General features: G+C 35.4%; 1 long non-coding RNA gene across 1 annotated transcript; it reads left to right on the forward strand.

The window, feature by feature from the left end:
• Positions 1-10: 10 nt before the first annotated feature.
• Positions 11-7,689, forward strand: LOC120775057. The gene is made up of 2 exons (XR_005705287.1): positions 11-7,451; positions 7,517-7,689. It is a non-coding gene; the product is annotated as an uncharacterized LOC120775057 (long non-coding RNA).
• The last annotated feature ends 6,568 nt before the right edge of the window (positions 7,690-14,257 follow it).

Consider the following 14,257-nt stretch of genomic DNA (forward strand, 5'->3'; position numbering starts at 1 on the left):
CAGAAAATATATTAACTATTACTAACTCGTTTAATTAGCAAAAAGTTTAAAATAATAAAATTTTTAGCGCGAAAAAAGTAAGTAAAAAGTAAAAGTAAGTAAAGCAAAAGCAACAGCCAATAATGGACCCACAATCCTCTTTTACACGCCGCAAACAATTTCATCGATGTAATTTGGTGGAATTAATTTAACGCCTTTTTAATTTGCTCGCTGCAGTCATCAATTTATTCACTTCCCTCTGAGCAGTTGACACAGGAAGTATTGTTTTAAAATTACTTTCAGGTTCCATGCCAATTTAGAGGGTAAAGTGGAGAGTCCAAATGGCACAATTTATCTAAATCAACTAACCTAACTATATCTGCCTCAATTGAATATCAATAAATAATACTTTTAAAATCCATGTCCTTTCATTAAATATGTGATAATCATCGATATTGGACCGTTTTCGACACGCTCTAACCTAAAAACTAATTATAACAAACTAAAGTGCATTTCTCTCCTCAATAGCGGTAAGTAGTCGGAGGAAAACCACTGCAAACCAAATTCTTCTAATGTGTTGGCTTACATTTACTTCTGAAAGTTAAATAAATAATTCTTTTTCTTCAAAGTAAATCCGAACAATCGCACATAACTATGTCTCTTTCTAATAAGTTCCATACTCACTGTACTCAGAAACTCTGTCAAAATTATTAAAGCACGAACAGATGGCAACAATGGCTGAACTCTTCGATATTCCTCAACAAATATAACCAAAATCTCATCGAAATTCGAATATCACCAACCATTTGAACCTTAGCTCAAGCAAAAACAGTTAAGTTGCAACAACAAACACACGCAATTAATATTACAATCTAAGGAACACTTCTTCAGTGATCCACGTGAATTTTGCGAAATGCCAAAGGCGTTCACTGCTATAAAGTTGGCGTTGCAGTGGCACCAGCATTTGGTTGTTTAGCGACTGCTAAGGCTTGCTCTGAGTAAGTGACGATGCGTATTTGCAAATAGCCATTTTGGTATCTACGATGTTGCATATTTGCCGATATTACACTTCACAAATTCTACATTTATTATGCACTAAAAGAGTTCACAATTAAACGCGGCGGTTCTGCGGCGGCAGGCTGATTGATAAATGTTGGCGTTTGGTGGTATCGGCAAATTATGGCGAATAAATACACAAGCCAATCGCTATTTAACGCTTGAAATATTGGAGAGGAGCACTGAAATAATTTGTTCGTGGTTGCAAGTATTAGTTGCAAGTTCGTGAATTTGCGAATGCAATTTTGATAAGCTCTCCTTGAGTTGGAAATATGCCTTGGCACCGCCACGAAAGGAGCTGACGTAAAATGGCATACGTGAAACCCCCACGGACTATTAAGTTGGCATAAATGTTTGATTTTGGCTGTTCCTTGCAACCACGTAACAAATGTGGTTGAAGCCGAAGTTGCTCAAGTTGATTGCGATTTGTTGCGGTTGCCTCTCGCACAGCTTCTAGTTCATCTTAATTTATATTTTGGCATCAGCATTCTTTCCAGCGCAAATGATTTCAATGTAATATTTCACGAAGAAACTTTTCGTGGGGAAAAAAGGAAGCGAAATGTAGGCGGCCCTGACTCACTAGGGCGTCGATGTGCTATAAAGTAGTAAATTTTAATATTTATATCTTTCCTGTTGAAAAATTTCATTTATCGAAAATACATATGTACAAGTGTAATTGTTTGGCTCGACCAAACATTTTGGCTCCCTCCTGCTGATGAATGTTATGTGAGCTTTAGTGACTTGCAAATACCCCAAAATTCCCTAAACATTTGCTTTTACGTGTAACAAAATTAGATGCCTAGCTCCATTTGTTGGTACCGATGGGTATTAATGAAAACCCACCCAGTGAAACCGTTCAGTTCCCGAACAACAACAGAGACAGCGAATTATCCAACACTAGATGAACCACACGAGTTCGTTATAGTTCTTGGGGTTAAACTATAAATAAGCATTAATATTTTGCAAAAGTAATATTTTAACCTCAAATTATTGCACAAAAATATTTTTCTGGCATCGGTTTTATCGACTTATTCGGGTTTCATACTTTTCGCACCTACTCGTCAAGAGAGCGACGCCAGGTGGACGAGCTTAATTGAATTACTCAACTTTGGACATACACTATTTTTTACCCTGATATCCTCTTTATTATTTTCCAGTTGTATTCTACAGCTTCTCTTAATATATGAAAGCTGAATATTGTTGAATATTTCATTTGCATTTCACTGACTTTTTAATAAGGCTTTTAAGCGCCGGAGATCAAATAACACCATTGCGCGGATAACCTTGTTACCATACTGAATTAAGAATAACAACAAATGTGTGTGCTGCCATGACACCTTTCAGAGAGTATTTCCCAATTGGCTAAATCCATGATTTCACCGCTTTTCCATTTCAAACAAATTCTCTCGCACTTTTTTCGGCACTGTGTGGGGGAAGCAGAGGCACCCGTCGTTTGGAATTCAGTAAAAAATTAGCACATTTTTACGGTTATGTTATTACACACATACACACATGTATGAGCACTTTTTAAGTAGTCGTATATCCGCCATAGCAATTTATATGCTCTCTTGGGAAAGCTGATAGGCAAGGTTGTAGTGAACGTTATTTACCGCTATGACCTCATGTGGCTAACAATTGGTCGTATCTTAAATTACTTTTTGTTGTAAATGAAAATGTAAGTGAGAAACTGTATTTAATATAATTTACGAAGAAATATGAGAAAATATAATAACCCTTAGAACAGCAGAGGCAGCGGCCCACACTGTTGACAGCAACAAAATTGTGTTAAAAAGCTTACATTGGAAGCCTCTTAAACATTTTTAGCCAACCGAAGTCTCATTTAATATATAAAAGATATAGGAACTAACTATATAACGATAAGTACATATCTATATCAAATACATGCATCTGAAAGATTTTTAAGTGTTCAAAATTAAGTTTTTACATTCGAAACGCTGCATTACTTTCGCAGTAAACTGTTGTATGCGCCTCTACATCTTTTCTAATTAAAATCAATTATGTAATATATATTACTGCATCCACCTCCACCTTTCGAAATTTCAAGGCAATCAGCAAACAAATAAATCTAAAATAAACGCCAAAAACTTTCAGAAGATTTTCAGCTTCTCCTCTCAATCTAGCACAAGCAGCACTATTCACTTGAAAGTTTAAAATTCGTTTGTAGACATCTAGTTTTGTTCGGACGGAAGCAATGCACCTTTTCATGGGGTTAATATAAACTTCAAGATGCAATCAGGCGTCATCAATTCAGCGAGAAGCAATTACTTTACAAAGCAAAACGGATTATTAATTTCGCCGACTCAGCCAGCCACTCAGCCAGCCGCAGACAAAGCCGCAGACAAAGATGCAAAGAAAGCGAAATTTAGAGATGTAAGCTCAGCGAATCCGCTTCTGTTGCACAAGCAGATTAGCTGCCAAGGAGCCTGTGGACCGACGGCAGCGAAACTACTATTTAGTTCGTTAAATCAGCATATTGTCCAAAAGCAATATAATAATTTTTCAATACTAAAGTTAAATCTAGTCGCTAAGTTGTTTGTAAATCTGTTGTGTAATGATATTGGTTCACCACTGGCCGTGACTAAATTTCGAATTTATTTTTTTCACTATAAAAGAAATCCAACATTGTGCCAATATTGCTTAGTTGCATTTGATTGAGGCACAATTTTCTCAGGTCAGCCGCATTATTTTCATGAAATTGCAAAATACAACAACAATACATGTGTCAAGGTTACTCGCGTTTGCTGCAGAAGAAAGCTTTTTCAACGTAGGTTCGCCCAGAAATGTCAATTGTACAGTGAACGCCATATAATCGCAACCAACCGAGAAGAGAGCACCATTCTTCGAACATAGCCGGACTTTAGTTTTCAAAGACTTCATTTTTTGTCATCATATTTGCAGAAGAAGACATTTGACAATTTATTTTGATATTCACTATGAAGAATTACCGACATTTTTGACACTAACTTAAATAATACTCTTGTCGAAGATACCGGACTCATAGTTGATTATTTCAATTATTAAGGGAGCAGAGATTTATTTTTATATTTGATTTGGCCACTGCTGACTTTGACTTTAACCGGTGTTGATCTTTACGTACTTATGTTTTTACGAAGCTTCTAATTTTATCTGATGAAGAAAAGTCTTCAGGAAAATTGTCAGAAGTTTTGTGATTTGAACCGACGACCCTGTGGCCACCAGTCGCAGGGTAAAACGTTACCTCTAAAGAATGCATCCCTCTCCATAAGCATTCATATTTGCATTTATTTAAAGAAGAATTGCGAAAGTTCTATTTTATTTGCAATTCGAGGGAGTCTCAACTGGTCCCAACCCAATTTCAAATCTATCCAGCCTTGCAAAATTTAAACTGTAAACAACGCACAACTAAAATACAACTGAAAATAACGGTAATAATGGCAATGGTATAAAATAAATACAAGCGAAAATTCTAAACCTCGTCGAAACTGCAAAAGCTTGCACGCAACACAGGTAGTTGTGGTTGTTGTTGTTGCTGCGCAGATGTTAAAACTTTCACTTTGACACACAACAGCGCAGTGAAATGCCTTCTTGCCCCTTATTCGTTCTCACTCTGCTACAAATTTCATCAGTCCGCACTTTGTCCGGTTGCCCTGCGGCCAAAAGCGACCTTGCGAGCGAACTAACTCGGCTATTCACAAAGTGACGAGCAAGCAACTGTCAGCCGAGAAGCAAGAAACATCAGCCAACAGAATTCCAGTGCAAATACAAAATGCGACTAAGTGACAACTGACCGAGTTTGGAAGTCGCGTTTGTTAAGGGTAACAAGTTAATTCGTGTTTTCAGAAAACTTCCTTCTTAGTGAAATCGCCACATTTCTATTTGTCCTTTGTTTAAAAACAGCAAAAGAACTATTCAACAAACCACAGCCATCGTAGCTGAAATGTAAAACAGCAAGAACGTTGACTCTCGTTAAACCAACGGTATAATACCTTTCACAAAAACAAAATATTCCGTCCAAGTACTATGATCAGCCGATTTATATGGTAGCTACATGCTACAGAGACTCGATTCATTTAGGGTGTGCGAATTATTTACTCGAAATTAGTTGGAAGCTCTGTTGTCGCGCTTTATGTGACTTCAAAATCCCACAAAGTGATGATAGTGCCGCAGAGAGCTCTCAGAAGGGAGAAAAGCGTAGTTGCCAAAAAATTATGATAAATGTAACATAAATCCAGTTTAAGAACCTCAAGCAAAATATGTATGCTTCAACTACAGGGAGAAGCAAAGAGAAGACACATAGCGAAGAAAGAAGAATGAAGGCATTGAAAGGCTATAAAGCCCTGCTGGCAGATGAGAGCGCCATAAAATGCCATCACTTCCGATCAATGTCAACGGTACAGAACGTTGACGGTGCAGAGCATAACAAACGCTGGTGGTACGGCCAAGTGGTAAAACGTAAAATGTTTCGAAATTTAGGTGGCAGTAGACGTGCTTTGAAAATAGTATGTAAACCCTGCAACACAAAGACACACATACACACACTAACGCTGCGTGAACACAGTACCCTTGACCCAAAGGAACAACAGCAACAAGTAAAAAAAGAATTCATTGCGAATATTTAAATGTCCCTTACCCAAGTATGCAGGCTGTTCTCTTTGTGCTCGGAATGGGAGCAAGAGCGTAAGAGGAAATGAAAGCGCACAGTTTCGCTGGTGAAGCCTCAAAGGAGTCGATGAATACTGCATATGACGATAGCAACTGAAGCGCATAAATAATAACTTCAAAACTTACTATTTAATAGATAGCTTCTTAAAACCAATATTCTATATTTAGTTATCCTACATCTGAATTTATAGCGAAAACGTTTTTCTTCAAACGCTAACAAATTTCACATTTGTGTGGTTTATACAAAAGTAGCATCACATATTGAAGGTGAACCATTGCAAAAGCTGTAATATTTGCTATGTATTCACGTTTTTTGGAAATCCCTTTATTCCTTTACCACAGATCATTATTTATTTGAAAAAAAAAAAAAAAAAAAAATAACGATAGAAGTATTCTAGTCTCGTCATCAAATAATCATTGCAACGTTTTCTGAGGCCAAGTAAGAAACAAAATAATATAAACAAAATCACATTGGAAAACTGGTAAACCACGAAGTAGTGAAACTCACCACACATAATCGTACGTGTAAAGCTATGGAAAAAAGGACAGAAAAACACACAAACACACATTTCCATTTTTCTCTTGTTTCTACCTGAAAATACAACAAATAAAAACACAGAAACTACAGCAATGTATGGGGGCAACTCAGCCTCACGCAACTCATGCTAAGTGATAAGAGACGCAACAACAGGTGCCAAGTGCACTAGCTTTACCAGACTTTGGCAACATGTTGCACGTGTCATAATGCCACCACCACCACACCAAAATGAAAAAAAAACAAAAAAAATGTATGTTTCTATTATAAAATTCAGCATTACTTTTCTTTTCTTTTTGTGAAATTATGCAAATAGCACGGAGATAGTACTTAAGGTACATAATATATTTTACCCATAACCAAAATTATTTTAACCAAACGATCCTGCAGTCGTCTTAGTTCAAATACATGAAAATATCCTAAACTCTCTTATAGCAAAGAATAAATTAAAATTAAATTTGAAGGAAAATAGATTTTTGATAACCCAAAAAATATCTCAAATTATACCTCATATAAACGTAACAAAAACAATGACATTAAATATTTCTTAAGCGACCAACCTTTGAACGTATACGGAAGCTAATCGCAGGCGTAAATTTATGCTCGCTCTTTATTATTGCAAAGTAAATTGCTGTTAATGGCAATGAAGTGATAAACGCTAACAATCATGTTGGGTCACACACACATACAATTATATAGGTATATTTACAAAAATACATATGTCTGTCCCTTCAAATGTTGCTTATATGCCCTAATCCACCACCGATATAAAAAATTAACATAACATTTTGAAGTGACAACTAATATGGCTGTTTAAAATAAAACATCTAAGCTTAGATTGGCCTATTGTGGTCAAAATACTATTAGTACAGGTTTTCATAACTAACTAAATGAAACCTTGTAGTCTAATTCGCTTCGAAATCATTTACCTTTTCTCACTTTTAAAATCACGCAGGCAGACGAAAAGCAATCGATTGTAGGTCAGGGTAACTCCTTAACTTAGCTATGTCATCCCATTACATACCTAATGTCGACGTCTTGACCTCAAACGCTCAGGCACTTTGGATGCTAATGTGTCTGAGATAAAGGATAGCAACTATACCATAATGGCAGTAACCTGAATTACATCTCATAGCACAAAAGCAATAAATACTATTTGGGTTTCGACATCTGGCCACTGTCGCGGATAGACAAGCTAATATGTGATGCGTTAAGATGAGTAAGTTCATTTTGGTATTATTAATGAAGATTTTAAATTGAAATTTGGATCAATTCATCTTCCAGGAACTGTAAGGTCGGAGTCCACATCTTTGAAAATCTACACCAGTATTTGATATTGACGAATAATGTGCTACATTTTAGCGTAGCCTGGGTTGAACGGAAATGGGAATAGTTTTATTAATTGTACTTTTAATAAATATCTCAAGTTTCAATAATAATATAAGCACAATACGTAATCGTGTTTTTCAATTTAAAAACGGAAAAATGAACTCCAAGTAAGATTTTCTTTCATGCCATGGACCTTATATGGAGAAATTGCAGCCATAATAATAGTACATTATATTTTCTTTCAAATTTATATTCAAGAGGCGGTATTGACGAATTTTTAACGTTTATACTTCAGTTTCAAGTGCCAAAGTAACGGATGTCCCACTTGTGATAATCAAAAATGGCGCTTTATGGACTGTTTGGGAACTAAAACACGAATGCTGAAATACGAACCTCCAAACACAGAACACGCCTCATATATCCCTACCTTTTGACTTAATCACATACCTACATAAGCACATACTCAATCAATATAATTGCGTAATTTAAAATAAAATATTTGCATTTTTTACAAAGGAATGTAGAAAAAAGTATAGTATAGTTGAATATAATAGTTAACGAAAAAATTGCATTTTGAGAAATTTTTTAGAGCTTATTCAAAATTATTCAAAAGTATATAATACAAAATCTGTTTTAAATTTCAAAGCTAAATCACTACAAAGCAACTAACAGTCGTAGCGTGAAAAAATGTGAAATGAAATAACAAAAATTGAATGTACAGTTGCAAATGGTGGATTGTTTCTGGCACCAAAATGTATCTCAGCAGCGGTGCTTTGTGAAAAGGTCATCGCATAAAAACACGCGACTCATCAAAATTATATAAAGCTATCAGCAGGTGAACAAATTCCATTAAAATCATTGGTCCGTTTATAGAAATGTCAGAAAATCAAAAGCATTGGAGACCACTCTACAATTTAGATGAAGTAAAAGAGAACAAAGGTGAACTCACACACACATGCATCAAAATTGCGAAAATTATTCACTCGTAACAGAATTTCAAAATATTATTTGTGATACGTGAGCTATGCCTGTGGCAGTCCCAACAGTAATATTCGGTGTATTTGGTAATTTTTGCGAAACTATTAACATTTTCTGTGGCAACGAATCGGTTTTTGCTTCATCTATGGCAATAATCAGCAAATTTGAAAATTCACATTTTATTTTATTTCAGTTTGACACATCCTTGATCTCCACTATTGTATTGCCAATTAATATACTTATTTAGATATAGACATTATATATACTGCAAATATAAGAATATAGATACATACATCCTTTACTTACAAGGAAATTTGCCAACATTGTTTAATGTTGCAAGCAGTTTGGTCTTATTTCTGTGTGAAGTGTCTTCACTCACAGATTGACTAACAGCATTAATACAATACAAATTTTCAATATTTGTCTGTGCATATTTGCTTTAGTGGTACAAAAGGGAAGACGTACAAATGTGTTTCTTTTCCTCTGGAGCACTGTCGTGGTTGCCGTGTTCCGCAACACTTAGCACCGCATGCAAGCACAAAGCCTTCTACTATGTCATTTTGACGTTCTCGCATCATTTGCTGCATCTGAATTTGATTAGTGCTTTTTTGGATGTGGCAAACTCCAGGCAATCAGGGCAACATACAAATTGTTAGAGCAATTGTGAGTATGTATGTCTCTGTGTATCTTCTGCTCGTTGGCATCGTGATATATGTATAAGATAGTAATTTGACTCCGCTGAAGCTTAACTCACTAAATCTGAGTGTACAGTTAGAAAGTTGCGAGCTGGCAGAAATAAGAGGTTGTGTGATTAAAAATTGTATTCGTTAAATATTTGACTTTACTAGTATGAAACAACGTGAATGCATACATACATATGTTTTTTTGAGCTACTACTGACCACATCAGAAGGGTCATAGCTAATGAAGCAGTCTCTTACAATATTGCTCACATCTTCAAGAATAATTTGCAAAAAAAAGGTATTTTTATAGTCTTGCAACCAGTTCCTAAGAAGTGGTGCTGAGACAATATAAAACCATTTCATCATGCAAAAGTATCTCAGGTCACTCTTCCGTATTGCTTATTCAACGAGTGTCCAAGCACAATATGCTCAGACGCCCGCATTGCAAGACTGTAATAATGCAATGCACCAAGGTGAAAAAAGCTTTCCAATGTAGTCGGGACTTACGTAAACTATGTATGCTGTGCCCTTCATGATCTGCAATTAGTCGCTTTTCTTTGCATAAAGTTGCCTACCTTCCATTGGTCAAATTTCTTAGGGAACCTTTTGATGCTGCTCTGCGCATGTGTCAAGTGGGTGTCCAAAAGTGTTGTGTGAGAGCGTCATTAATGGCATTGAATCAGCAGTGTAAATACCGTTAGAGGCCGGCGGCTATTTGGTGTTGCACGATCTGTGAATAATTTAGGTCTTGCAGTGGACTAGTAGCATAAGTATGAAAAGAGATTAAAGCCTTGCAACCAAATGCTATGATACTGCGTTGTTTCCTATTTCAACTACACTCCTTTGTACTGAGCAAGCAATGCGGGCTTTAGATTACATTACATTCATGCAGAAAGCTTTTAAGGTGCTTATTTGGCATAATGAGTGTTAACTCTTTCAAGTTTGCCTATAGTCCGCCTAATTTGCGCGAGATAAATTTAAAGGAATTTTAGTCTGCAATTTAGCTATAAATTTTGTTATTATACATACTTTCTATCTTAATGTAGCTCTAAGAGTTTTAGGTAAGTCATTATCCAGTAATGCAACGATATCTCTTCTCCACAATGTGTTTCTACAGAGAGGTCAGAAAACTATACCCTAAATTATCAAGCCAAAGTATTTTTTACTATAATTTCTCATCTTAATCCAAGTGTCTCTCTAAGCTCTTTCAGAAAGAAAAATATAAATTCGCTATCTTTTTGCAGTTGTTCTTATATTTTACTAAAAAAAAAATTAGAAAAGCTAAGCTTAAATTTCTGAATCAGCAAAGTTTGTGCCTTTTGTAAGCGACAGTACTTGATATCTGGTGCAAATAGCATAGTAACACTGTAGTATACTTTTGGCCTTTCCATTTCCTGAATATAGCTGAGTTGATTTGATTTTATGACCTTTTAAATTTTTTCGTTAATGCCAAAATGTTACAACTAAGCGAAAAAACATCAAGATAAGGAAAAAATTTAAAAGGTCATAAAAAAAAACTGACACATACGAACGCCAAACACTTTGAGGGTTTTACTATACTGACCTAGTACCATCACCCTGACTTGGAATTTCTCACCCCCCAGACAATAATCCCAAAAATGTTCCACAGTGTAATATGTCGGCGCTTATTACATACACTGTTTGGAACTGATTAGGTTACACAGGTAAGCCGATTGCCTATACTTTTATCATTCTCCATACACAGCTGCGTGTACGCAACATATTGCGTTTGCAAACAATTTTGCATTTCCGTTTGAGTTTAAGGTGTAAACTCGCTTATTTTCAATTTGGCACTTGTTTGCAGGGGATAATAAAGCTTTATGGCTGCATAAATCAAAGATTACTTTTAATTAAAATGCTTTGCTCTATAAGGCAAAAGTGCGGTTAACTCAGGGTAACAACAGCAGTAGTAACAGCATTTCTCGTCTGAAAGCAGTAAATTACTTTATTACATGGAGTAATTTTGTTACAGTGATGAACAAGTTTTCTCAACGCTCATAAGTTTACGCATTCCACTGACCTGCAAGCGAACCAGTGGAGCATATGACCAAGAGGTGGCAATATAAGCAATTAAGGCAAACCTTAATCGGCTTGGCAGATTAAGGAGGGTTAAATACTATGAAGGAATCATCAAAATAAATAAATACGATACAAGAAGTTTATAATATATGAACTCCAAGCGGCTCTACACACTCATTAATTTAGCAGAGGTAAGAATTTTAATCACACTGCTGCTCCTGTCATAAGTGTTGACCTTAAAACTATGAACCCTAAAAATAAACACATTGAACACTTTACTAGCAAATAGAAGCTAGTTATTGAAAAAATAAGCAAAAGTTGTTTTCAACACCATTAAAGTAATAAGTTCATAAGCAAAGAGATGAAAACTGCGCAATGCCAAATGCTTTCACATAAAACCTTCCCCGTGTCTCTGCCGTTATTTTACACAACGACCTTTCAAAATTCATTTAAATTTTTTCAAACTTTCGGATAGTACAACTCAGCGACACACACACATAAATAAATGTACAGAGAACACGTAGCGGAATTTTAATTCATTTGAACTTTGGTACTTAGAGAAACCTTGAAATACTTGCCACATCCTTTCGGTATTACTTAGAGAAGCGTGTGTCAGCAATATGCGGTTATATTTATATTTATGCGGATGAAACATGTGTGACAGTACACTGCGGCTAGTCCACTGTAATGTGTGAAGAGCAAAAGTGTCACTTTTAATGGAATTTATGTTTACTGTTCAGCGGCGTTGAAAGAAGAGCTGAAGTAAACTTGTGGCAACGGGTGAAAGAGCGTCTTTAGTTCAACAACTAAAAGATTTTTTTTACCAAATTTTGTGCTGCTGCGGCATTTTAACAATTATGACAACTATTACAACTCAACAAGCGGCGGCTGCAATATGATTATAATATTTCGTTATGAGGGAATGCCTCTAAGAATAAATGCTTTGGACTGCCATGGTAAGTTATTACCTGTGATAGCACTTACGAAACTCGAAAGTGTGGGGAAGTTAGTCATTGAGTTTCAATATTCCAGAAGCATATAAAACATATATGTACATTTCGTTCTATTTCAAAGTTGTAATTCTGCGTCAATACAGAAAAAACTTGTGCTCTCCATGAACGCCAACTTCGCAAAATTAAACATTTCAAAAAGAAGAAGAGTCAAATGGGCTTCATTACAGAGATATTGCAAAAGGTATACGGCTATATGTGGTCATAAAAGCTGACAGTTATGATTGCACGGTGGCTGTTTTTGCGCGAGAATGACTGAAAGCCTTTTTTATCGTATGCAGTCAATTCTCTCTCTCCGCCATATAAGCCATTCACATGTAAAAACTCCAAATTGATGTGAAAAACAAAAAGTGAAAGGTCTATCGTTTGTGTTTCATACAGACTGTGTATACGGAATGTAGTACCCATCAGCGGAATAGAGGCAATTAGTTAGCAATCCGCACCTGAATAGACTCTCGATGAATGAATTGCAATTGAACATATTTGACAAAAAAATCCATTCTGTTTGGTTGGCTGAGGTGAGGTAGCCGGTTTGTAAATCTTCTTTTTAGTATCAACAATATATTTTGTTCGAAGCAAAGCCTTTGGTTATATCACTTTTTCCATCGTTTGCCACAAATTCATGCACAGCTAATACAAAGTTAGCTTATACAGTTACGTTAGTCGAAATTTCGCGCGCCAAGCAATGAGTTCAAAGTGAGTAATAAAGCTTACATAACTAATGGAAATAGTCTACTACCCATCTCCTTACCAGCCACAAACCACTTCGACCAACCATTTATTAAATTTTATTTCATTTCTTAATAATCCGTGGTCTAAAAAATTTAACATGAAATTTTACATTACGAATGTAGGAATTCTATCTTTATATATATGAAATGAAACTCTTTCTTAATTGAGATAACAACACGTCTTTCCTTTATTAGATACGATTTGCAAGTGTACGTTCTCGGTCGTCGTCGGTAAGCAGGGTGGCATAAAATATACATATGTAAGTTTTTCATTAGTTTCAGTTTTCCACGCAGGATACAGCAAATTTCCCGCAAAGCTTCTGCAGCACAAATTGCTTCTGGGCGGAACTGCGACAACGTTTTTTTTCTCCGTGAAAATATATGTTTATTATGATAACAAACTGAAAAGGTAACTGGCAACTCTAAATAAAAAAATTATGCTAGCTCGTGTCCTAAGTGTGAAACATATGGCAAATGGACGAACTCAACAGAGAAATTCATTTTAATATTCTTTGTTATTTAGTCAAAATGTTTTAAACTAAAACTGAAAACAACTAAACCTGGTACAAAATGTAAGCTAAAGCTTATCTGTTATATATTTTATGTATTAAAAGCTGAATTCAATCTCGAAATATTGTTTATGCTTTTCAGACAAGTTCTCTTTAAATATTGCAAACACAAACTTCACTACTGTCATTCCCGAAGCAATATCTTATTGAGGAGCAAAATGAACGAGAACAAGAAAAAACGTAAACTTCGGTTGCACCGATGGTAATATACCCTTCACAGGTGCATTTCTTTTAGTAACTATGTGTTCAGTTTGTATGGAATTTGAATCCGATCTGAACAATTTATTCGGAGATTATGTTATTACCTTAAGGGGGTATTCTAGTCTAGAAATGTTATTTAACGGCATTTTTTAAAGTCCAATAAAAACAAACTAAGAACATTTTTAGTATCCAATTTTTTATCAGATATTTATTGATATTTTAAGTATACAAAAAAAAAATAATAAAAAATTTTTGTGATAATTTGATTAATTGCGGCGTGGTGGCGTGGCGGGGGTTTTAATCAGTACAAATGCCGCTATCGTCTGAACTAGGATAAAAAAAAAAAAATTTCAGTAAATGGCGACTGTTTGAACTTTTTGCCCGTTTTTTGGCAAAGATCAAAATTTTTTAAAAATAGTAAGAATCAAAATTTTTTAATAATCCTCATTCCAACCATAGAAAGATATATAAAGGAGGTCCACACC

The sequence above is a fragment of the Bactrocera tryoni genome, chromosome 4, assembly GCF_016617805.1.
Source record: "Bactrocera tryoni isolate S06 chromosome 4, CSIRO_BtryS06_freeze2, whole genome shotgun sequence".
In the NCBI taxonomy this organism is placed as follows: Eukaryota; Metazoa; Arthropoda; class Insecta; order Diptera; family Tephritidae; genus Bactrocera; species Bactrocera tryoni.